The sequence below is a fragment of the Jaculus jaculus genome, chromosome 13 (genome assembly GCF_020740685.1).
Source record: "Jaculus jaculus isolate mJacJac1 chromosome 13, mJacJac1.mat.Y.cur, whole genome shotgun sequence".
Lineage (NCBI taxonomy): Eukaryota > Metazoa > Chordata > Mammalia > Rodentia > Dipodidae > Jaculus > Jaculus jaculus.
The window spans coordinates 83,856,587-83,879,800 of NC_059114.1; the positions used below are offsets into that span (position 1 = coordinate 83,856,587).

Sequence of the window (23,214 nt, forward strand, 5' to 3'; positions counted from 1 at the left end):
CAGGTGGGCATTCTGCAGGAATGATATGGACAGACGTGTGGTAGATAGGCCACTCTTGGGTTTTCCCGTTGGATGTAATCTGTTGAACAAGTAGTTAGGATTTCACTTTGGTGCAATAGTCACTCCACTTTCATTACGGGAAACAGGAGAGAAACAGAGGTGGCTGTCGCTGACCACCTTAGTGTGTACGGACGATGGCTTGGATGAGAGAAAACCATTTAAAGTGGTCCAGCCAGATCCATACCAACAAAACCTGCCGAGGAATTACAGGAGGCTTTGGATTAAATGTGAGGTAATATATCAATTTTACATCAGCCAACACTAAAGCTATGAGTAAAGATGGCTCCTAACTATGGCTTCATATCATTAGCCTATCTCAGGTGGATTGTTGCACGGTTCTTCCATTCCACCTTGTTTTGAAAAAAAAAAAAATGCAGTCATTTACACATAGGTGCCTTTAATCAATGAGCAATCTCTCCAGCCTAAGGTGTATTCATCTGGGACTGATTTTCGATTTTTGTTCTGCTCCTGATGCTGGTAAGCCCTAAGATTCAGCGGATAAACAACTAAGGCTCTAGACTGCACTGTGTTGTTAAGTTGTGACTCTCAGTAGTTAGTTACATTAGCATATGCCCAACTTCTGGTATGTCCAACTCATAGTAAATTAATTGTTAAGTAATCCTTCCATAAACTGAAGAGCATGCGTAGAAAATGTTATAGGCAAGGAGATTGCTAAGATTGCCTATGTTTATTTATTTATTTACTTGTTTTATGATTTAATTTAAAGTAAGAGCAATCATTGGTAGTGGTAAACAGGGAAAATGTTGCACTGAGAAAATAAGATTTTGTTATCTTACATTAATTAAAAAAAAAACAGAAGGGCAGGAGAGATGGCTTAATGGTTAAGGTGCTTGCCGATGAAGCTTAAGGTCAATGTCCAACCCTGCAGTCCCACATGAGCCAGACACACAAGTTGGCACAACCACACAAGGTCACACATGTGCACAAGGTGGTGCATGCATCTGGAGTTCGACTGCAGTGGCTGGAGGCCCTGGTGAGCCAATTTGCTTTCTCTCTTTCTCTTTTCCCCCACTATAAATAAATAAAGTAGGAGAATATTTTGTAATCAATAGAACATCACTTTTTAATTTTGTATCTGTATAAATCTTGGTAAATTAGGGCTGGAGAGATGGCTTAGCAGTTAAGCGCTTGCCTGTGAAGCCTAAGGACCCTGGTTCGAGGCTCAGTTCCCCAGGTCCCATGTTAGCCAGATGCACAAGGGGGTGCACGCGTCTGGAGTTCGTTTGCAGTGGCTGGAAGCCCTGGTGCGCCCATTCTCTCTCTCTCCCTCTATCTGTCTTTCTCTCTGTGTCTGTCGCTCTCAAATAAATAAATAAATAAATAAATAAATAAATAAATAAATAAATAAATCTTGGTAAATTAAAACTTGTAGAACATACCTATTTAATTAATTAATTTATTTAGAGAGAATGGCAGATAGATGATAATGGATAGATTGATAGATAGATGATAGGTAGGTAGGTAGGTGGGTAGATAGATAGATAGATAGATAGATAGATAGATAGATAGATAGATGAGAGATAATGAGAGAGAATGTGTCAGGGCCTCCAGCCATTGCAAACAAACTCCAGATGCATGTACCACCTTTTTCATCTGGCTGGCATGTGTATTGAGGAATTGAATCTATATCCTTAGACTTCAGAGTCAAGTGCTTAAACTGTTAAGTCATCTCTCCAGTCCTGAACATACTGATTTTAATTTTCAATTGGTAATTCTACACACACACACACACACGCACACGCACACATGCACATACATTTAATTGATAGTAAAAACTTTGTAAACTTTTCAGGTGCCCATTAAGTTTGAAATTTGGCCTATGCCTTTTTAGGTTTTTAATGTGAGAAAGATAACTAGAATCTTCTAAGATGATTTTAATTCACACTCATCTTTTATTCCATACCCAGACACAGTTATTCTAACTTTAACAATATCAGTCAAAATTGTTACGAGTAATGCCAGTCAAGTTTCAAAATAATTGAGTAGTCTATGTCATTATTAATTTGAAAGTAAATATCAACAACTTACTGAGAATTACACCCAAAAAGTGAGTTTATCCTTTTATTCTTTTGTTGGGCCTCATTCATTCTCTCTCTCTCTCTCTTTTATTTTTATTTTTTCTTTTTTGTTTCCTTTCTTCTCTTTCTGTTTCACACACACTGTTGTGCTCTGTAGGTTCTGTGATTGGCAGACCAATCCTTTTTTATCCCTGGGTCCTGAGTTTTGTCCTGGGGAACTTTGAAATTGAGAAAATCTGTATCTTCCCTTAACAGATTTTGGAGAGAAGAAGATCCCTTCTTTATTTCTGCTTTTCTCTTTTCTTTCCAGAGAAACAGGTAATCTCAAAAGCAAAAGATCTCAATAAACACACCATACTGCTATCACAACAAATCAAACCCTATTTTCCTTTTGCAATTCTCTTGTGCAGTCACTTATAACTTTGCTACATAGAGCATAATGCTCTGTGTAGGTGTGTGTCTGTCTGTGTGTGTGTGTGTGTGTGTGTGTGTGTGTGTGTGTGTGTGTAAAATCAAAAGATAAAGTAAGAAAATAAAGATTGTAGCTATCATGTGACATTATTTGCTCAGCATATACTATGTATCAGGTACTGTACTAGGTAAATTACATGTATTATGTTCATCAACAGCTGTAATCATGACTTGTATTCCAGACATGTGCTATTATTCCAATAAAGAATGAGAAAAGTGAGTGTCAATACTGATCATAAAACAGCATATCCAATGCATAGTAGTTGTTAAATTAGCCTAAAATGACCATACACAAAGCCTAACATACTTCAATTAATGTTTTCATTGGTTTGTGTTTTAAATATTACAAAAAATGAACAGAGAAAAACTAAACTGGAAGAAACATTAAAATATTTTATTATTTATTTATTTATTGGAAAGAGAGAGAGAGGATGAAGAAGAGAGACAGAGAGAGTGAGAGAGTGAGAGAGAGAACTGGTGTGCCAGGGCTTCCAGCTACTGCAAATGAACTCCAGACACATATGCCAACCTCATGTATCTGGCTTACATGGGTCCTGGGCAATAGAACCTGGGTCCTTCGGCTTTGCAGGAAAACACCTTATCCAGTAAGCCACCTCTACAGTCCAGTAAGGAATATATTTTTATGATACATTCAAAAATGTTCCAGGAAAACTAAGAAATATTTTATTAAATGGGATCAGTAATACTTCAATACAAAGTTATAGAAATTGGATCCCTGTTTTGTGCCGCATAAAATATAAATAACAGCAGTGGTGTATTAGAAGGATTCAGGAGATCTTAGAAAAAAAAAAAAGAGATTCAGGCTTAAAGAATTTGATGAGGAAATAATCAATGTGGATAATGACTGTTTCGTAATAATGGGCCAAGCATATGGAGAAGGACAATATGTGTAAAACTGCCAAGCCTAACAAATGGATACTGGTGGCTTGATTAATAGAGAATTACAATGATCATTTCAGTTTGGCAAACATTTGAACCCTAAATAAATGTAAGACTAAGTAGATCTGCAGCATGCTGGGTATTTCCTAAACCTAGCAATATTTTAATATGACAAATTTGAAAGACATATGCATAGCAAAGTAATGAACTTAAAGCCTGAATATTTCACTGTTCTGATACTTGTATGTAATGATTAATGATCTATGATAAAAAGGACTCCTATTGCAGTTCAGGAACTCGATGCATTAATGATTTCAGCAAATGCAACAGTCTTGGGTATAAAAGGGAATAATCACATAACAATAATGAGATACAGGTTACTAAAGTCCCTCTTTATATCTAACTGATCTCTTCCTAGAGGCCAAAATTAGAATTCAATATGTAATTTGTTTCATATGCTGTCTCTGGACAATGCTTTAAAATACTTTTCTCTTTTTGAATTACTATGTTCCTTATGAGGTAAGTAGCTTCCATTTTTTTTCACTTAGATAAAAATGATTGTAATATATATTCAGAAAGTTTCTTTTCAATATTTATTTCCAGAAATATAAATCACATACAATTCCCATTGTTTATCTTTTATATCAAGTACTCAAACACATATTCACCTACATAGTCAAAGTAAAGGAAGTTGAGAGAATTCATAATTCTATTTTTTTCTTATCATAAGATGGTTAATTCTCCCTATGAATAATTATAGATGCTTACTTCTTGGCAATCCTTTTATGAAGCCACTTTGAATAAGCAAGGAAATGGTAAAGCACAGCTAATCACGTGCTCTTAAATGGAGATCCAGCTTCTCATGCATTAAAATAAAGAGAAATTATGAGATTTCATTTGACAATTTTGCATGCTTTAGAATATGTAAATTCCTCCTATACCAGAGGTAATTTGTTCTATTTTTAGCTGCACATTTTTCCACACTGACCAAATTATTGTGAAGCTTCTACTTTTGTACTTTTTCAAGGCTCACAAATTTATGAAATGTTGTTTACTAATTAGTAACATATGATGGTTCAGATGACTAAAGTGACCTGTCCAATTAAATCAATTTAAGATTCAGAATGATTTTTAGTCATATCTTCTACCCTATTTTTTAAAATTAAATATTTTTTTTAAATTTCCATACAATTAGATCTCATATGGATAATTATACCTCCATTCTCACCCTCCTTTTCTTGTCCTTGAACCATCTTTTTATCACTTTTGTCCCCTAGACAGTTTTACTTGTAATTTCCTATCATATGTACATATATTATTTTAGGTATCATGAAATCAGAGGAACACAAACAAGAGAAAAATTTGAAATGTGTCTTTCTAAGATAGGCTGAGTTTGTGGGACATGATTAACTCCAGTTTTATTCATTTTTTTCTACAAATAATATTATAATTTAGGATTTTTGTGGATGGAAAAATCCATTGTGTGTATATGTGTGTGTGTGTGTATATATATATATATATATATATATATATATATATATATGGCATTTTCTTTTTCCATTCCTCTATTATTGAATACCCATGTTTCATCCTTAATTTAGCTCTTGTGAGTATAGCAGAAATTAATATTTATTCACAAGAATCCCAGCATTATGTTGACTTGGAGATTTTTTTGTATAAATAAGATCTGTCTTTTTTTTTTTTTTTTTTGTCTCTACACACACACATACACTAAGTCCAAATGAATAAAAAATGTTAACTTAAAACCTGAAACTCTGAAACCGTTAGAGGAAAATATATGGAAAACACTTCACTATGTAGCCGTGAGCAAGAAAAGTATGATTAGGACTCTAGATGCTCCAGAAATATGGCCAGCAATCAAAAATAGGACTTCATGAAATTTATAAACTTCTATATAACAAATGACAGTTATTCAAGTGAAAAGACAGGTTGGCAGAAAGACTGGTAACTATGCATCTAACAAAGGATTAATATCTAGAATATTCCAATAATTAAAATATCAAACAACAATAAATCAGACAACCCAATTTATAAGTAGTGTAATGACATGAACAGACAGTTCTCAAAAGATCGAATACAAATGGCCAATGAACATGGGAAAAAAAAAATATTCAAGTTAACTAACCACCAGAGAAATACAAGTCACAACCAGATGGAGATTCCATCTTACCCCAGAAAACAAGCGCTAGCTAGTGAGGATGCGACCAAAGGGAACCCTGTTCAGGCGTGTGCCTGTCTAGCCACCACAGAGGTCAGTGTGAGGTTTCTCTTCCCGTTTGTTTTTATAAAATAACTATGTGTGTATGATGGGTGTGGGTACAGTAATGTCCGTGTGAAACATGAGTGTGGGGGTCCAAAGACAGCTTTGGACATTGGTTGATCCCTTTCAACGCACTTGATGTCGGTTTTCTCCTGATTTCTGTTGCATATACAAGGCTAGCTGACCCATGAGCTTCCAGAACATTCTCCCGTGCCTGCCTCTCATCTCACAGTAGAAGACTAAGACTTGGATTCCTGTTACTGTGCTAAACTTGGTATGACTTTGGGGATCCACATGCAGGTCCTCACACTTGAACAACAAGCATTTATACCTTTGAGCCATCTCATTAGACCTTCCAAGTCTTGCTCTTAAACTTGTCTCTCTTTCCTCTACACCTTCTGTTCCTCTCTGCCCTCCGTATCCCATCCCCCATTCTCTCTCCTCTTCCTTCTGTTCTAGTCATTAGTCATGTAGTAAGTACAGTGATCTTCTAGAAACTGCTCTCTGGTTCATGAGGGACTGTAGGGATGATTATCATTAAGACCGTTCTGTGAATTACTGATAAAATTAAGCCATTCATTCATAGGTGTTTCCAAAGCAATAGACTATAGTCTCATATTTCCAATTGACTGGTCTTCTCAAAAATTATAGGCACCAACTCAATATTAGCATATTCTAATCCAAGCCCAATATGCTCCCAAACTATCATTGCTTCATTCTTTCCTATTAATTATATTGTATATAATTGTATGTATGTATATATATAATTTTCTTTCCAATGACAATCAGTTTGTTAACATTGCTTCATTCTTAGCTCTATCACAGTATGCCTGATTCTTTCTCTGATACTTGTCTGTTTCACTATATTTCCTCTTTGAACTCTTATACCATGTGTAAGACATATTTCTTCTGGATTACAACTTAATTTGCCATGGAGTTTTCATTCTATGACACAAGAATGGAGCTTACATATGGTAATTTGCCCCCATGCAGTCAGTCAAAACAGTTGCAGTTCATTAGTTCTTGGTAGCTATATGGTTTGCCACAGGACCAGTCTCATTTTTATTCTGGGTTTCTGTTCTAATTTATCTTGTATGCTTTCCTACCTAGTATCTAGAAATTAGTATTGTCCCCATTATCTCAAAACCTGACAATGTGGTTTACCAATGTTGCATTGGAATGAAAAGGAAGACATTCAAAAAGTGAAACAAATTTACAACACTGTTAACTCTACTTGTGTTTCCAGGGAATTTATAGTATAGATTACTTGTTCTGTATTATATCAATTTAAAATTTATTTTGTTACATACTTCCTCCTTTATAACTAGGTAAGTTCACTTCTACTGCCCCAAACTGAATAATATATAAATTTTGTTCTTGAAATCCATGACAAGTTTCTATATTAATTTTTTTTTCATTTTGTTTTTGCAAATCATCTTCATTTGAGAGCAGATGTGTGCTTCTGCCAAATCCACTGTTATAAACAACCTTCACATAGTCAAACATAAGATGGCAGTTGGCTCTTAATTATATAAAAAAATAATATGGAGCTGGGCGTGGTGGCGCACACCTTTAATCCCAGCACTCGTGAGGCAGAGGTAGGATGAGTTCGAGGCCACCCTGAGACTAGAGAGTGAATTCCAAGTCAGCCTGGGCTAGAGTGAGACCCTACCTCGAAAAAACAACAACAACAAAAGTAATAATATTATGGTTTGTTTCTCCCAGCTCAGTGAACTTCACTGTTTCATCAGCTTTGTGATCATGGGTTTTCAAGGTAGTCTTGCCATGGTGGCTGTTTCATTTATATCCAATTTAAGGGATGATCCAAGCTGACTCAAATATACTGTTGTAAGCCTTTCTACTTCTTTCAAACAAGCCCATATACACAATGTTTTTGTCTGAACATGCTGTATAACTGTCACTGCAGATACTCTTCCCTCCCCACTCCTCTCAACATGAAGTTGGAAACCAAGTAATATTCATTTGTTCATATGGGCAGCCTATCAAGATCAATGTAATCTCAATAAATTTCTCTTTGCTTTTCATAAATTTGTTTTCCTGTCAGCGAATTTTTCAGTTATGTAAGGATCACCAGAATAAGACAATTGAATCTATTTTTCATTATTTGCCACACTCCTTTTCTTTGAATGACTTCCTATCTTATTTTTTTAAATTATTAAATATTTTGTTATACATCAGTGTGCTTATTCCTTTATGTAATTTTCCAGATTAGCAAGTCATTATAATTTATGACAGTGCTTTTGGAGTAGCTCTGTTAGTCCCTATGAACTTACTGTTTGCTCTCTTGGTTAGAAGGGCAGAGGCTCCATTGCACAATATAGTGATCCTATTTTATGGTCCTCCTTTTAATTACTAATTAATATCCAAATGTCTTAAAAAGAAAATACATTCTGGCTGATCACCTTGATTCTGCTTTTTATTCCAGTTTCCCATGGAGGTTCTACCTGAATTTATTTTGCTTAGTAGGCTCTGCCTTCTTCATTTCTGGGATACTTTCCTTCATCATCCAACATAGTCCTTCCAATAAACCTCCCCCACATACTCAGAATGAATTAGAAAAGCCTGTATTTTTATAGCACCCGATCTGTGCCCCTATGACTGAACCTCATTAGGATGAAACAATGAGGTTTCTGTCTCATCCTCGCTAGTATAAGCTTCTTGAGGTACAGTCTACATCACAGTCTCTTGCAGCTGCATTCTATACACATTGCAATTAGGAAGGCCTCCAAAGGAAATGTTGGAGCACAAAGCTTAATATCGCGGACTTTATATTGTTTATCGACTTAAGCACTAAGTAGTTAGCATGTATTGGGTGGTGATGATCATATCAACACATGTATAACAAAGCACTTCTACATGCCTAGTAATAAAATCAATAAATGCTACATAAGGCTAACTAGAAACTGCCCAAAGTGAAATGATCTTGTAAACATTCTAGTCATTTTACTCATCACCCCAGAAATGCCCAAATTCTGTAGCAAATTTTGCCTTTGAGAAGGTAAGAGGGAATTCACGCATAAATTAATATAAATGTAATGGACTCTTGTCTCTTCAGAATATATTCTGTGGAAATATTTTAAATTCATACAACAGGATAACATTCACTGGATATTTTTATACAGTACTTCTATAGAGTCATATTTTTGCAAAATTTATTTTTGATTAAAATTGTTTTCTATCCATCAATTTGGATTTTAAGCCTTCCTATAAATTTTACATTTTCAAGAACGCTTTATCAGCTCATCAAAGGTAACTTTTCATTTTAATGTATAAAGGAATTGTCCATATATATCTTATGGAATTTATGGTTCTGTATTACATTTTAGAGACTTTTTCCTCATTTTTAAGCAGAAAATCTGTCTGACTTCTATTTATATCCCTCAGCCAAACTCTTATCAGTGCTTTCACGTCAGACAGGCTGTTTTTTTCCACATAAATGTGCTCATGCCCACAAAGGTACATACGTATATTCATTCATATAGGCAAAATTGTTTCTTGCTCAGGATGATCAAGAAGTAGGAGAGAGATTGCTGTTGCTGAAGAGCATTTCAATCTTGTCTCCTTATTGAGTATTAAGGTTATTTCAGTCCAGTATTTTTCTCATTGAGCAATACTGTGATGTGGAAATGGAGGTGAACAGACATTTACTGGAGAAACCAAGAAACAGTCAATAAACATTCTGATAATAACATTAATGGAAATGGAAACTATGAAATATTATTGTTTTAGATATTGAATAAGCAAAGTAAAAATAATGTTACATGGGCTGGAGAGATGGCTTAGCAGTTAAGTGCTTGCTTGTGAAGTCTAAGGACCCCAGTTCCAGGCTCGACTGCCCAGGACCCACGGCGCATGTGTCTGGAGTTCAATTGCAGTGACTGGAGGCCCTGGCTTACCATTCTCTCCCTCTCTCTCTCTCTCAGTCTCTCTCTCCCTCCCTCCCTCCTTCTTCCTCTCTGTCTGTCGCTCTCTAATAAATGAATAAAAGTAAAACAAACATAATTTAAAAAATAATGTTACTGCTCAGGAATAATGATAAGCCTATAAATATTTTTACTCTTTAATGCTACTAGGAAACAATAATGCCATTATGAATTTTAAGAAATGTTCACTGGTTTTACTTAGTAGTTAATACTCCAACATAAACAGAGATCCAGGTAACATACTTGCTCATTGAAGCATTATTTATATTTTCATAGATTTGACAGCAATATTAATCATTAGTTCTAGGTGAAAAAGGTATGATACATTTATGCTGGGATTCATGTTGGTAATGTATTGAAAATGTTAGGTAAAATCTTTCAGTGATACAGAGAAATCTGATATAATGCACCTTAAAAGCCAATGAATATGCATCATTTTTCAAAGTCTTTCATAAGGTGTTCTTGAAGAAAACAATAATTGTGAGAGTCAGTGCTCGGAATAGTAAAAAAAGAAAAGGTTCATATAACAACTTTAATATAATTCCTAAAATGTCAGTGATTTGGACAGCCAGTGTGTTAACTAAATTTTAATGAAATGACCCAAACCTTTTGTAAACTGAATTTATCAAATTGATTTAAATATTCCATTTTTCTAATCCTATAAATATTGTGTACTGCACTCAACATCATATTCCCTTGGTGGTAAAGAACTATGTCTCAGGGTCACCACAGAACAATTTTCATTATGTAGGAGCAAAGAAGTAAACACAGATATGGAGGTTAAACTGAGTGAATGACATCTCAGGCTGCTCCATAGATAATAAAGATCCTCTTTTAGTAAAAAGCTCCCAGATAAGAATTTGTGTATTTGTGACTTCTTCTTCCTGCCCTCAACAAAACACCAAAAACAAACCTGGTAAATTATTACTAATAACATTTATGGAGTTTCAACTGGCCCTTATCCACAGTGTTTTATGTGCTGAGAAGTGTACTAGAAGTTTTGCCTATATAAGATTCAAACATAAAACAATTATAGTAAGTGAGGATGGTATCTAAGTCTACAAGTGAAGTAGTGTGTTGTAGAAGGAAAAAAGCATGGTTCAATAACTCTGTACTTCATATAAGTGATAGTGATATATCTTGGCCTATATCTCTCAACTCTATACTAGAATTTTTATATTATATGGAGATTCAATAATATCTACCTTTTGCAATTTGTATTCATGTAGGAGATAAATATATAATAACATCAGAAGAACATTTTTTATAGAACTTACTATATGTCTAAGAGCTTTCTATGAATATTTAATTCTCTTAGAAAACCTGAAGGATACTCTTCAGTTAGCCAAAGGCTGAATGCAGTGAAAGCTCTGAAAGGTAAATGCTACGACAAGTGCAAAACTGCGTCAGGCTAATGATAAGTAGACCCCTGGCAAAACATCCTATCTGGATGTGCCTCTGAGGATATTTCTGGAAGAGGTTAGCATTTGAATTTTTTTTTTAATTTTCATACATTTATTTATTTATTTAAGACAGATAGAGAGGAAGAGAGAGAGAGAAAGAATGCATGTGCCAGGGCCTCCAGCCCCTGCAAACAGATACCAGCTGTATGCACCCCCCTGTGCATCTGGCTTACGTGGGTCCTGGAGAACTGAACCGGGCTCCTTTGGCTGTGAAGACAAATACCTTAACCACTAAGCCATCTCTAGAGCCCGAGCATTTGAATTTTTGAAAGGAATAAAGACCACTGCCTTTACTGCTGTGGGAGGGCCTCATTCTATCCACTGAGGACCTGCAACAATCAAACAACTGAGGAAATTTAATTTTGTTCTCTGTTTGGTCAGGGATAACCATCTTCTCCTGGACTTAGTAAGCATTGTTGCTGATTCTCAGGGCTCTGGGATCCTAAAGATTTTGTGTGACTAGTTATTCTGGTTCTATGGCTTTTAGGATTATGTTGGAAGTTTATTGCCAGATTTTCTGGGTTTCCAATTCACAGAGGCAGATTATAGTATTTCCTAAGCCAGCTCATTAATGAGTCAATTCTTCCTTGATCTATGTTCTATCAACCTATCTGAATGTCAACCTGTTTACCACCATGTATGTATGTGTGTATATGTATACATCCCCAATTCACCTATACCATTCATCTACCAATACATTATTTATTAATAATCTACCTATTCCGTATCTTATATCTTTCCATTATCTTTTGCAGCCTTTATATATCATATACCTGTAATTTGTCCACTCTTCCATTACTTATCCATCTATCCATTATTTTTCTATCCATCCATCTAGCTATCAAGATATCATCTATTGTGTATTTACTAATCTGTTATCTATTGTCCCTCTATATGTATCTTCTATCAGCTGACTTATTTAATTTCTATACCTATCTATCTAGTATCTATATGTTTTTTGTTATTTTCGATCTATTTATCCACCCCATTGTTTCCATTCTACTGCATGAAGAAACTCAAAAAATGAAATCAATATTGTTGTTATGACTGTTGTACTCATAAAGAAAATGAACATAATGTTACAAATTTTTCATATTGGCTTGGTTTGTAGATACTGTGTTCCTCAATATTATGCAAGGATTCATCTAATTATAAAACTTTTCTAGAATGATAAGTTAGCAGATTTTATGTATAATGTAGGTTCTTAAAAAGTGTTTATTAGTCTTGCTCATTGAAGCTAGTTCTTTTCTCACTACAAGTATATTTTGTGGAAATCCTTAAAAGATGGCTGAGATAAGCTGAGTTTCAGAAAAAAGCAAAGAATATGTGTCATATCAGGGCTAAAGAAAGCAGAGAAGTGTGGGATACTATTGTTTGGTCAATTAAAGGAATACAATATGATGGGATTTAGCAAACACATAAGATAAGATAAAAAGGAAAGTAACTGTAATCCTCGTAAAAATAAAAATTTTCATTTAAACTGACCATGGACTTTTGTGTTAAGAAAGATTATAGGATGCTTTGAATTTAAAGTGGATACTTAAAACTACAATTATATGTTGATGACCATATCAATAATTGATTTATACTCTTAATACTGATAGGTAAGTGCCTGAGTCTCCTTCACAAAATTTGCCATGATTTGCCTGCTCTACCATGTATTTGATGCACTTGTATTTTGAATCCAGTTATGGAACTTAGGTTTTGCAAAATAAATCAAACATTTTTAGTTCTTCATGTACATGTTCAAATTTTTTGAGATGTACAATATTTCTGGAGTGAATTCAGGGACCATAGCACCGATTTAAACACCGTAATCAAATCATATTTGGAACAGAAGTTCTGCCGTGAATCTGAAGCCTTGTCCTAGGGTACACACATCTGCATCTCTGGTACCCGTGTATGGTGCTGAGTCAGCGAGCAGGTGAAATGCATTGTGCAAAGAGGCCATGGAGGCTGAGATTGCTGAGAAAGACCACAGCACTCCTTCCTCCGGGCCTCATGTGGCATGTGTCAAAGGAAGCTCTGGATATCATTCTCAAATTCCATATTTCTGAAGATTATGCAGACAAAACACATCCATTATTTTTTCTTCCCTGTGGTTCATTTAGATCTATAATAAATTATCTTATATTTGTTTGAAAACCCACACTTTATTTAATAATTCAAAATTTAAAATTTGAAGTTGTAGCATCCATATCTACTCACATTTTGAAAGTTGCAAAATATTCACTTCCCTCTGCACATTGGCATTGCTTTCTCTCACCGACTTTCCTGGACATGAATGTCCCCGTTGAATGTAAAGGCAATGATTGACTTTTCAAAATAAATACAATTGATTAATAATAGGTTGATAGATTGTAGTAAGAAAACTGGTTTAACTTTGTCAATTGCCAATACTGTTGAAGCCAATAAGCTCATTGGCACTTTGATATTTTATATGTATTTAAAAACATAATAGGGCATTCACAAATAATATTGTGAAGATACTTTCACTGTGTTTTATATTTAATTACTATCATTATATTTGAATGATTCTTAATAGGTAGCTCTTTTGTTTTCCTCTAGGAATCATGCCCTACCTCCTTACAGTGCTGAATCTAAAGATAGAATGAGTCAAGGTTAACTTTATTAGGTCACCTGTAGTGATCATGTTTTTATCACTGTAAGCTTTTGCTCCTGTTCATTTAACAAAAATTACATGAAGAACCCAGGCACAGTGGCATATATCATTTAATCCCAGCACTTGGGGGACAGAGATCAGAGAATTCCTTGAATTTAAGGTCAGCCTGGGACTACATAGTGAGTTTCAGGTCAGCCTGAGCTACACTGAGACCTTACCTCAAAGAAACAGCAACAACAGAATGCATGAGATATAATTCATGCATTCAAAACACATTAAATAAATGTATATAAAACTACATAATGCTTCATTTTCTCCCATCACATCAGATCATTTGTGATGCTATTAGTGTAAAAATCAGTAACTATGTAGATCTGATAGACAGGCATGTTAGCTGGAAAGTGGTCATTAATATTTTCTACCAAAACATTAACTGGTTCACCTTACACCTACACAGCTCTTATATGTCACTGATTTATGAATAAAAACAGCCAATAATATGTGGCTAACTCTTCTGAATGCTGAATTACACCAGAGAGTAGATGTATCCCTACATTTCATTCACATTCTTACATCATTTACCATTTTATCCATTTCAAGGCTTCTAAATTCCAAGAGTAAAATGGAACCTGTGATGGCATCTAAAGTGACAATTTTCTGACTCTCTCAAAAACCGATCACAGTTTTACCACTCCAGTTTTATCTCTCAGGTTCTATAGCCTGACCAGCATCAATCGTGTGGTGGATGCTTCTCTGTCACCAGTTTAAATGTTTCTTATAACTCTCCCAATGTAACAACAACAACAAAAAAAGAAGCCCAGTATCAGAAATGCCCATGATTCAAGCTGCCAAGATTAGCTCTGTAATAAATTCTGTTGACTGATATATCGTCCACTTTTTTTGAAGTAATCTTTGACATAAAGAGAAAATAAGCACCTGCTTACCACCTGGTTTTCCCAAGTAGCATGTTCCACATTGGTTCAGGTCCTTTCTTCATTGTATCCCGAAAACAGGTCAGTCTTCCTAAGTGGCTGACAGGTTTGGTTTTCTATGGTTGGAGAAAGTTGGCAAAACTTCAGCCTATCAAACATTGAAAGCCATTTAAAGCTGGTGACATTGCATCATTGCAGAGAATCTAATGACGTTACTGTGGATTCTTTTCCGTTGATACAATCCTCCTTTAGTGAACCCATTCCTTCTCCAGAAATAGATGGTGATTAGCAGTCTTGACAATGCCACTGAGATGCCTTCCCACTGAGACACAAGCCTCTGCTGACATCCATTAAGGCCATCACTGCATGTGTGTACGCATTATGGTCTTAACCAGGACAAACCTCCAAGGAAGGCTGGCAAAAGCATGTTGTGTTTCCAAGTGCATCTTTAAGATTCTCGTGGCTGGTGTCTGAGCAAATAGTTCTAAGAGGAAAACGAACATTTCATTTCATTCACCTCATGATGGTTAAATAAACAGGCTTCTCCACAGAATGCCAGGATGTGAAATTTTAAAATTAAACTACATGACCTCTTTGAGATCAAACATTCTTCTTCACAACCTCTTTATTTTCAAAAGTGATCCCTTCTCTTGTGTGCTCCTTGCTTCCTAGACACAGCTAGATTAAAAAACGTGTTCTTTTTGGAACTGCCCACCATCATAAGAAATGCATGAGGACACTTTGTGAAGAGAAGCGACAAGGGAGAGGATGTGAAATAACACAATAGAACGCTGCCTCATTGTTCTCATGCCATTGTTCACGTTCTACCGTTGTTCACCCAGTGCCTAAAATTTGGTGATTTCTAACTTTCAGTTGGCTCTTAGATCTCTCCCAGCAGCAGCTGAGCACTTAAATGTGCAATTTCGTCACAATGGGAAGTTCAAGCATTCCCACCCTTGTTTCTCTTCAATTGTGTAGGCATATGAGACCCTCAAAGTAAATGCAATGGTGTCACATTTTCCATCAATGAAATGAAGTAAAATTAGATATAATTCTAGTTTATTCAAAATACTGCGAATTTTATACTTTAAATTTTCAGGAAATACCACTTACATAATGTTCTCAGATGACCTTTTTTCAGCCCAGGAAGAAAAAAGGAGAAATATGGTTACAGGTCAAGTAACTTTGTCAAAAGTCCATGGTACAGTAGGAGAAAAGTACACAGAATTTATTGGTGCTTCGGAAAGACACTGAATAAGGGTCAGCTTCTAAAGAGAAATCCCTTGAGGCAGAAAGAAGTGAAAATTTACTCATGTTCATACAAGCAGAAAAGTTCTAACAGGACTTGAACCCATGTCCTGTTATGCTTAAAGACACCATATCCTTTGTACACTACCTCCCTTTGAGACTTTTTTGGTCTAACCTGGGCTTTGGTAGTTTTAGTAAATATGCATTAAAAGTCATGCTGTTCTCCGTGTTTACAAGGGTATGGGGTGGGATGTTATTCTTAATAGCCCTGCCATGGGGTCCTTGGAGTAGCTATTTAGTGTCGGTGAAATCGAAGCCTCTTCTACTATGCTGCTGTAAACGTTTGGAAGTTCTTCTGGGTGCATATGTGGATGACTTCATGCTTGGAAAAGTACTCAATTGTCAGCTGTTCATATCAATTTTGAATACAGCCAGTGGAGCCGGAATCCTCGTCACCATAAGCTGTGTGCGTTACAGATCGGGTTAATTTATTCAGAAGTAATAAGAGGTGAGGAGTTCCTGGGTGCCTTGGTTTTCCTGGGATGAGAAAAAGGGCATGGAAAGGCATTGCAGTCGCATACATCTTCTCACATACAACGCTGACCTCCAAGTGGGAGCTCTGTGTACTGCAAAACCTCCGCGCCTTGGGAACTTCGGGGTAAACATTAAAGGACATCCTCACCTCACCCTCCTGGCTACTGCTGGACATTGGCTCACCGACGACTGAGCCAGCAGTTGAGTGTTTAGCAGGCTGTGACGACTTTGCACGAAATATGAAAATTTATTGCCAGCTCGCCACAGCAGCGCCCGCCGCGCCTGCTTTCTGCTCCTTCCCATCCCTCCCACACCATCTGACAGCCAAACCCCTGCTCCACCCCCGCGTTTCCCTCCCCCTCCCCGTCCCCATCCCCATCCCCGCGGAGAACTGCTGGTCCAAACTGTCACGGAGTCCTACCCAGCGTTTGTTTCCAGAGCGCAAGATTTTTGCCTCGTTGGCTTGTTTAAATGTCCCCCCCCCCCCAGTCACCGCGAGCGCTTTCTGCTGATGACCTTGTCGACGGGGTGGAAGGGGGGTCGGTTTGGAGTGCTACAGAAGTGAAGCCCCCCTCCCCCGCCCCCCCCCAAAAAAAAATAAAAGTCTGTACTCTGTGGTGGGGAGGAGAAAGGGGACACAAGGGGAAGAGAGCGGAGAGGAGAGGAGGAGAGGAGCGGAGAGGAGAGGAGAGGCAGAGGAAGGAGAGGCAGAGGAAGGAGGGGAGGCCCAGGGAGCCGAGCCGAGCATCAGGCAGACAGGCGCCGCCAGCCAATCAGAGGCGCGCTCGGGAGCTGCAGAGACCCAGCCTGGGAGCCGGGGCTGGAGGTGCGCGGAGCCGGCGCGGGGCTGGGGGACCGCAAGCAGCCGTGCCGGGCTCCGGCAAAGTACCCGCCTCTGCTTCTCACGAATGAAGTTCCTTTCCACCAGTTAGGGCAAGTCAGCTAAGGTAAGGCTTCGATCCTTCACACTTTACATTCTGTCTTGACATCATATATATATACATATACATTACATATTTTATATATATATGTGATGCTTCACCCAGTTGGGAGTCTAAAGCGTGTTGGTGAAATCTTCCTCTCGATGGGTTTCTCAGGATGGAGAGCCAAGGAGAAAGTTGCAGCATGTGAGGGCAGCCTTACCGCGGGTGGAAATGAGTATTTTCTTATGCAGGAATGTCGCTGTAGAGCCTGTTCCATGTGGGTCTCCCGGTCCAGCCCGGTCCGTGCGGATGGGGCTCTGTGGCTGTGCTCTCTCGCCCGCTGTGCCCCTTTACGAAGTTGGAAGGGTCCTCCGCCAGGGCACGTCTGAATACCGCTGGCAGAGGAATAAGTGACATGGGTGGCTGTCTGTAAAAGCGAGGGCCATTGGAATAGAATTTTTTTCATGTTGCCTTTTAATTATTGTCTTTCCAGTATCCTCTAAAATTGCGAGATATCTGGTCATTGAAACTGCAGCAGACAAACAAGCCTCTCTTCTGAATTCTTCTTTTCTGTCATCCTTCTATTTTTTTTTTAATTTTAATTTTCAAAATGGCTTTCAAAAATGTTTATTTAGCCCCCGAATGAAACTTTTGTGTTCATCAAAGGGCGCCTTAAATAGTACATGGCAGGAAGTACATAGGCTCCTGGTATAAGGAAGACACTCTCTTTAGTGTATGTCTCTATGTTGCTTAGCTCAAATTCATAGCCTTTGCTTAACTTAGTAAACCTGATTTGCTTGTGTGGAAATAACTATAATTTTATCTTAGTTTTCACTAGATTACAATCATGTCTATGCATGAGCTTGTGTGTATATGTGTGTGTGTGTGTGTGTGTGTGTGTGTGTGTGTAGATATGGGTCTAGGAAATGCTCTCATATGTAACAGGTGAAAACAGAATTTTATTAAGGTTATTAGAATATCTTTTTAATTCTCTTGCTTTTAATGAGCTTTCTGTTTATTCAAGAAGAAGTGTACTTTGTGCCCCCCACCCCCAACACAGACAAATTTGAAATGGAGAAAATAAAGTAAAATCTCTGAACCAAAATGATTTCAGTCTTTGGTTTGCTATGTGATAGCATCACTTCTCTAAGCCTAGAGACAGGTCAGAGGAAGATTCTTTTAGGTAGTCAGAAAATATAAATGCAGGCTCTGCCGGTGGGGGATTTCCAACCTTTATTTTCCATTTTGGCATCACCCACCAGTTTTACAAACAGGGTGCTTTCCTCTTGCAGGGACTTCCCTACTCTACTTTCTCCCAGTGGTCTCATCAGAGAACCTATGCAATTCTAGATCCAGAGTTAAGCCTGGACTAGATCTTGTAAGCTCCTTGCAGGCTGTGTGAAGAAGGAGGTAGTGCAGAAGTGCAGAAGAGAACCTCATTCTGTAGCATTCTGCCTCCAACCTCAACCATCATTGCTGCTTCTTTAAGTGTATTTTATTTTATTTTTTTTTAGAATTTAAATCCATATTTGCTGATTACAAATGAACCTAATGCAGGTCATCCAACTTCTGTCACCCCTGAAGGCATTCATTTAATGGGCTTTGGTTAATAATTACTGTATACATCATAGTTCAGATGCTTTTCCATGGAGAGTGCTAACTTAAGTAAACAAACAGAAAATGATTCTAATAGCCAATATTGATTGCCTATTTGACAATGTGGAGAGGTAGAAAATGAGGATAAGCTATTTCAGAGGCAACAGAAATGCCCAGCAGCTGATAATCCAATAGTGGAGGAGAATATGAGTGTAGTGAGAAAGTGACAGAAAACTCTAGCTGTTCCTCTAGCCATTTATTGCTGAATATAATTGCCTATAGAAGTTGCTGGCATTGCAATGACATCAAGCATTTAGATCTTTAGTATATATTGCATGATGGAAGTCATTATCATTATTATTCCTTGTGGTTCTTACAAAAATGGATACAGAGGAATGATGAATGTGAATGGTCACTTAGATTGACTTTAAAAAAATTAGGTGAGGAGTGCTATATATGCTAAATATAAAGTGATTTTTCACTGGTGATATGAGTAGGGTTAGTATGCTTTGCATATTTTTGTGGTTTGCTGAATAAAAAACACATGTTTACAATTGTGTGTGTCCCACCTGTCCTATGCTTGGCTGCTAGTAGCTAAGCAATGGAATTGTTGCTTCCATATTTAAAACCCTCTTAAATTGAGCTCGAATGTAAATGGGCAAGCACACTGCCACACTTTTACAGTAAAAACTATTGACCTCATTGACCAAAGAACACTAACTTTTCCTAGACCTGTAATTGATATTATGTAGTGTGGGGAAGAGGGCAGACACTAAGCAATTAAATACTGCATGGAGATATTTATTTTTTTAAATGAGTACAATACTTCAAACTTTTAAATTTGCTTAATAATGTACCTTGCTTGAAATTGCATTGTATGAGTTTTAGAAATCTATAGTTTAGATTAAGACTTCTGAACTTCTGCAATTGATACTTTGGACTTCAGCTTTCTCCCAGGCCAGGGGTCAGGGGGTGTTGTCCTGGGCATGCTTATTTTCCTAGGAGTTTCTATGTTCTCTACTCATATGATGATAGGAGAAGCTCTTTGATATTCTGACAATCAAAAATATCTCCAAGCAACTTGAGCTTTTCCCTGGAGTGTGGTGAATTATACCCTTCTCCTACAGAGAACAACTGCAGTAAAGAGCAGGAAAGGTCATATGCTGATGGGAGTCATGAGCATGCTGGTTAAGTGGGCCACTGCCCATGAGCATTGCAGTTAGTGTGCTTCAGTGATAACCTCTGTCTTTTGCTTTGATAATGAATGTATTTCAGTTTGTAGGTTCCCATTAGGCTCCTGGCATATTGCTGTGGAGCTCTATTATGATATTAATCATCAATATCATATTGGGAGTATCTTATCACAGGCTAATGGAGAGGAGGACAGGGAATGAATACAGAGGATGAACATTACAGAAGTTGAGTTTAAGGTAAATTAAATTTCTGTTAGATTTTTTGTGATAAACTATTAATATAAGTAATATATAAATAAGTGCCATTGATTTTGTTTTACATTTTTATTATTTGAGGATACAATATTCATTGTACTAATTATGCATGCCTAGGGTAATTTTTTAGCATTAAAACTGCTAAAAGCAAGGAATAACATTAAAAAACAGTTAGTAAATGGTCCTGTTGTGTAACACAATGGGAACTCATTGAGGGAAGTTTTTGAAAACATATAGGGACATGGCTCCTGACCCAGGTCACTATGTCTTGGATGACTTTTCTTCAGGCCATTTTCCTTACCTGCAACTGGACATTATGATCAAGTGTATAAAACAACCACAGAAAGTGATATAATTAAGTATATTTCTAAGGACCTGTGCCTATGTTGTTAAATTATCATATCATATTTTATATCTTTGGTGATTCATTTGATGAAAGTTGATTTAGCTTGCTACTTTTAAACTACTGTATGCTGGACTTAGATCATCTGGAAGAAAGATATATAGCATCTCTTAAGAGATGTTTCATGAAGAGTTTTCAATATGAAACCCATAACTTAAAAAATTGGGTTACACATTTTCCTTCTTCAATATTATCCACAGTTGGTAAAATATGTTACTTAAAATTCACCCTTAAGCAATAAATGTCATTGTTAACATGTTTAGACTTTCAATGGTATGAATGTAGATAAAATTATTTAGATATCCAAATATAATTATATATGTAAATATAAATTTAAATTAAAAGATACATGCATTGATATAGTAAGATAAATAGATGAAACCAGTAAAATTTTATGACAGTGTGAGAAACTAATATCATGGCCTATTTTTCTTCTCTATGATTACATAGAGAATTTGTGATTGCTTTACAAGATGCCACTATCCCAATCTGAACATGCATCATTCTTGACTTTTGTTAAATCATTCATATATATATATATTAATATATATGTATATATATATGAATATGTATGCATGTATATGTATATATATATATATATTGCATTTTTTTATTTTTCAAATTGGTAGTTATGCCTGCTATATTTATTATTATTACATCATGATTTATGTATAGTATGCCATAAATATACTAACACAAAGTTAAACAATCCATATTAACACATTAACATATTTTTTAAAATTATTTTTATTTATTCATTTGAGAGCGACAGACAGAGAGAGAAAGAGGCAGAGAGAGAGAGAGAATGGGCACGTCAGGGCCACCAGCCACTGCAAACGAACTCCAGATGCGTGTGCCCCCTTGTGCATCTGGCTAACGTGGGTCCTGGGGAATCAAGCCTTGAACCGGCGTCTTAGGCTTCACAGACAAGCACTTAACCGCTAAGCCACTTCTCCAGCCCAACATATTAACATATTTTATGACTATTAGAGAAAGGAGCAGTGGAATTAAATGAGCTAGGATGACTTTTCATAGTAATAAAACTTTGGCTAGGTGCACAAATATTATGTGAAAACATTCCCAGGAAAATAGAGAGGCCAAGTAGAAGCAGGTATATGATGATTACTAGTTCAACTGAATCTTAACATGCCCAGATGTCACTGCTCTGAATAATCAGGGTTCTAGCATGTAGATTGCTACACGGATAGACAATGTTAATGTATGAAGTTTCTTGGTTGAAAGAGGAAAGGGAATGATGATGATGTTTGATTTCACAAAGTAGTCAGTCAAATGGCTAAGTAAAACAAACATTTCATTTATCGAAGTTTATTTCAGTTCTAGGATCATGTTTTCTTCAAGACCATATTTATACTGTATACAGAACTAAAAAAGAAAAGAAAACAAAAGGACCCAAGTTTTAGAGAATCCTTTTGTAGAGAATAATTCAGCAACCATTGCTATTCATATATGTACTTTGGTAAATACATACATCCTCAAATGTCCTTATTTGGAGAATTGAAAATATCATTTTGGGGCTAGAGAGATGGCTTAGCGGTTAAGCGCTTGCCTGTGAAGCATAAGAACCAAAGTTCGAGGCTTGATTCTCCAGGGCCCACTTTAGCCAGATACACAAGGGGGCTCATACATCTGGAGTTCATTTGCAGTGGCCGGAGGCCCTGGTGTGCCCATTCTCTCTCTCTCTCTCTACCTGCATCTTTCTCTCTCACTGTCCATCGCTTTCAAATAAATAAATAAAAGTATACAAAAAAAATATCATTATGTATGTTTGTGTTTATGTGTTTGTGTGTTCAAAATACACGTGATGCACATAGGCTACTACGAGTGTGGGTGTACGTGAATGACAGGGAACATGTGGAATCAGAGGAGATCCCAGCATCAATTCAGGTCTTCCTCCTAAGGAACAGTCTCGTGTTGATTGTCACTGCGTAGGCCAAACTAGAGGGCCTGGGAGTTTCTGGGGATTCTTGTTTCAACCCTCCTACTGTACTGCAGGAGCACCGGGCATTTGGGGGCCCATACTCAGGTCATCATGCGTGCGCGACATCCACTGTCTCACCTCCCTAGCCTAATATAGAGCCTTCTCAATAGATCGGACTTGGCAGCTGGAGAGGTGACTCAGCTGTGAGAGGCACCTGCTGGCAAACGTGAAAGACTGGGCTCAATTCTCCAGTACCCACATACCACATAAAGACAGATACACAAACTTGCACATATGTCTGGTGTGCATCTGCAGAGGTACTAGGCTCTGGCACGCCCATTCTCATTCTCCCTTTCTCTATCTCTCTACTTGCAAATAAGTAAATAAAATTAGAATAAAAAAGGCTTGCA

General features: G+C 36.9%; 1 protein-coding gene across 5 annotated transcripts in view; it reads left to right on the forward strand.

Annotated features, from left to right (window-relative positions):
- Cdh18 (cadherin 18) overlaps positions 1-23,214 on the forward strand; it is an 833,519-nt gene that overhangs the window by 434,418 nt on the left and 375,887 nt on the right. The window contains exon 1 of one of the 5 annotated variants that reach the window (XM_004652532.2): positions 17,329-17,442. The exons of the other annotated variants lie outside the window; for them this stretch is intronic. The gene's annotated coding sequence lies outside the window, so the exon portion shown is untranslated. Of the gene's footprint in view, positions 1-17,328; positions 17,443-23,214 lie in introns of those variants that run through there. 5 annotated transcript variants of the gene reach the window in all.